Source organism: Myxocyprinus asiaticus, chromosome 31 (genome assembly GCF_019703515.2).
Source record: "Myxocyprinus asiaticus isolate MX2 ecotype Aquarium Trade chromosome 31, UBuf_Myxa_2, whole genome shotgun sequence".
NCBI classification, from domain to species: Eukaryota; Metazoa; Chordata; class Actinopteri; order Cypriniformes; family Catostomidae; genus Myxocyprinus; species Myxocyprinus asiaticus.
In genome coordinates this window covers 17503034-17506596 of record NC_059374.1, presented here as the reverse complement: position 1 = coordinate 17506596, position 3563 = coordinate 17503034, and the positions used below count along the sequence as shown (strand labels likewise).

The window sequence follows — 3563 nt, the reverse complement described above, 5'->3', positions numbered from 1 at the left end:
CTACAGAGACTCATGGTGCACTCTATCCTTTGCCACAGTGTGTGTAGTCCCACAGTGTTGGAGACACAAAAAGAGCTCTGTGGCAAAATGGATAGTACTTTGGAATCCTATGTTGCAAAATGAAGCCATTCAAAAATTGTGGCTTCAAGTCAAGCCATAGTCTGAGTTTTTGTCATTTAGCTAAGCACAATTGGCCAACAAACACCAAGGCTTTCTGACCACCGAAAATCAGTTCCCAACAAAACTCTTTTATGCCCTCAATGGCCTGTTCCAAGATCCTATGGCCTCTCTTCTGGATGTTTTGCTCCTCTGAGAACAAATGGTCCTGACAGCACAGGATACTTCTGAACCTGGGATAAATTCTACAGAGACTCAATGAGCTCTTTATACTTTGCCACAGTGTGTGCAAGCTCACAGTGTTGGAGACATAAACAGAGCCCAGTTTTGGCTCTGTAGTGCAATGGATAGTGCTTTGGACTTCTAGTTTGCCAAATGATACCTTCCTGTCTTGTAAACAGGAGATCCAGGGTTCAATTCCATACAGTGCTTGACTGAGAGTGATTGCTCTTTCTGTTCTCCCTTGAGTACAACTGGTCCTGACAGCACAGGATACTTTTGAACCTGGGTTAATAACTACAGAGACTCAAGGAGCACTCTATTCTTTGCCACAGTGTGTGTAAGCCCACAGTGTGGGAGCCATAAAAGGGTTCTGTGGTGAAATGGATAGTACTTTGGAATTCTATATTGCAAAATGAAGCCATTCAATAGTTGTGGCTTCAAGTCCCACCATGGTTTGAGACTTTGTCATTTTGCTAAGCACACTTGGCCAACAAACACCAAGGCTTTCTGCCAGCCAAACTCATTTCCCAAGAAAACTCTTTTATGATCTCATTGGCCTCTTCTATGATCCTATGGCCTCGCTTCTGGATGTTTTTCTCTTCTGAGTTGCACTTCCATTACAGTTAAGTGTAGATGCTGCAGCTTAGTTGGTTAAAGTGCCTGTCTGGTAAATATGAGATCCTGTGTTCAGTTCCCAGCAGTACCTGTCTGAGAGTGACTGCTCTCACTGTCCTCACTTGAGGACAACTGGTCCTGATGGCACAGGGTACTTTTGAACATGGGTTAATTTCTACAGAGACTCAAGGAGTACTCTATCCTTTGCCACAGTGTGTGTAAGCTCACAGTGTTGGAGACATAAACAGAGCCCAGTTTTGGCTCTGTGGTTCAATGGATAGTGCTTTGGACTTCTAGTTAACAAAATGACACTGTTCAAAAGTTGTGGCTTCAAGTCCCAACAGAGTCTGATATTTTGTCATTTTGCTAAGCACACTTGGCCAACAAACACCAAGGCTTTATCACCACCGAAAATTAGTTCCCAAGAAAACTCTTTTATGTCCTCAATGGCCTGTTCCATGATCCTATGGCCTCTCTTCTAGATGTTTTGCTCCTCTGAGTCGCACTTCCATGAAGGCAAAACATAGGTGCTTTGGTTTAGTTGGTTAAAGCACCTGTCTAGAAAACAGGAGATCCTGGGCTCAAATCCCAGTGGTGCTTCTGAAGTGTAATGTGAACCTCAACAGTATGTACATTATAAAATGTGTGCTTTTCCAAGAACGGGCAATGTGCTGCACTGATGAAGAGTAGCAATCCCTTTCAACTCACAAACCTTTTCTCAGCTGCAGTCAAAGTGCACATGCTGACACCTTTCCCTGTCAGGGTGCTGTGTCTTAGCTGGTTAAAGCGCCTGATTTGTGAACAGGAGATCCTGGGTTCTCAGCAGTGACTGCTTTCCCTGTTCTCTCTTGAGGACAACTGGTCCTGACAACACAGGATACTTTTGAACCTGGTTTAATTTCTACAGAGATTTAAGGAGCCCTCTATCCTTTGACACAGCATGTGCAAGCTCATAGTGTTAGAGACATAAACAGAGCCCAGTTTGGAACCTGGGTTAAATTCTACAGTGACTCAAGGAGCACTCTATCCATTGCCACAGTGTGTGTGTAAGCCCACAGTGTGGAAGACATAAAAAGAGCTTTGTGGTTCAATGGATAGTGCTTTGGCCCTTCTAATTTGCAAAATGACACCATTCAAATGTTGTGGCTTTAAGTCCCAACAAAGTCTGATATTTTGTCATTTTGCTAGTGTCCTTTGTCACACGGGTGAGTGTAGGTGCTGTGGCTTAGTTGGTTAAAGTGCCTGTCTAGTAAGCAGGAGATCCTGGGCTTAAATCCCAGTGGTGCCTTTGCAGTGTGATGTGAACCTCAACTAGGTATACATTACTGAATTTGTGCTTTTCCAAAAACACCTGTCTTGTAAACAGGAGATCCCGTGTTCAATTCCCTGCAGAGCTTAACTGAGAATGTCTGCTTTCTCTGTTCTCCCTTGAGCACAACTGGTCTACAGAGACTCAAGGAGCACTCCATACTTTGCCACAGTGTGGGAGACACAAAAAGAGCTCTATGGTGAAATGGATATTACTTTGGAATTCTATATTGCAAAATGAAGCCTTGAGGACAACTGGTCCTGACAGCACAGGATAATTTTGAACCCGGGTTAAATTCTACAGCAACTCAAGGAGCACTCTATCCTTTGCCACAGTGTGTGTAAGCCCACAGTGTGGGAGACATAAAAAGAGCTCTGTGGTGAAATGGATATTACTTTGGAATTCTATATTGCAAAATGAAACCATTCAAAAATTGTGGCTTCAAGTCTCACCATAGTGTGATATTTTGCCATTTTGCTAAGCACACTTGGCAAAAAAAACACCAAGGCTTTCTGACCACCAAAAATCAGTTCCCAAGAAAACTCTTTTATGCCCTCAATGACCTGTTCCACGATCCTATGGACTCTCTTCTGGATGTTTTGCTCCTCTGAGTCACACTTCCATGATGGCTAAATGTAGGTTTGATGTGAGCCTCAACAATGCATACATTATGAAGTGTGTGCTTTTCTGAGAATGGTCAATGTGCTGCACTGATGAAGAGTAGCAGTCCCATTCAACACACAGACCTTTTCTCAGATGCAGTCAAAGGGTAAATGCAGACAATTTTACCTGTATGGGTACTGTGGCTTAGTTGGTTAAAGCACCTGTCTTGTAAACAGGAGATCCTGGATTCAATTCCTAGCAGTACCTGTCTGATGGTGATTGTCCTTCCTTGGGGTCAACTGGTCCTGACAGCACAGGGTCATTTTGAACCTGGGTTAATTCAAGGATCTCTCTATCCTTTGACACAGTGTGTGCAAGCTCATAGTGTTAGAGACATAAACGGATCCCAGTTTGGAACCTGGGTTAAATTCTGCAGCGACTCAAGGAGCACTCTACCCTTTGCCACAGCGTGGGTAAGCCCACAGTGTGGGAGACACAAAAAGAGCTCTGTGGTAAAATGGATATTACTTTGGAATTCTATATTGCAAAATGAAGCCTTGAGGACAACTGGTCCTGACAGCACAGGATAATTTTGAACCCGGGTTAAATTCTACAGCAACTCAAGGAGCACTCTATCCTTTGACACAGTGTGTGTAAGCCCACAGTGTGGGAGACACAAAAATAGCTCTGTGGTGCA

At 43.7% G+C, this 3563-nt stretch overlaps 1 non-coding gene across 1 annotated transcript; it reads left to right on the top strand.

Annotated features, from left to right (window-relative positions):
- The first annotated feature begins 3059 nt into the window (after positions 1-3059).
- On the top strand, positions 3060-3133 carry trnat-ugu (transfer RNA threonine (anticodon UGU)). The gene has a single exon. It is a non-coding gene; the product is annotated as a tRNA-Thr (tRNA).
- Positions 3134-3563: the final 430 nt, after the last annotated feature.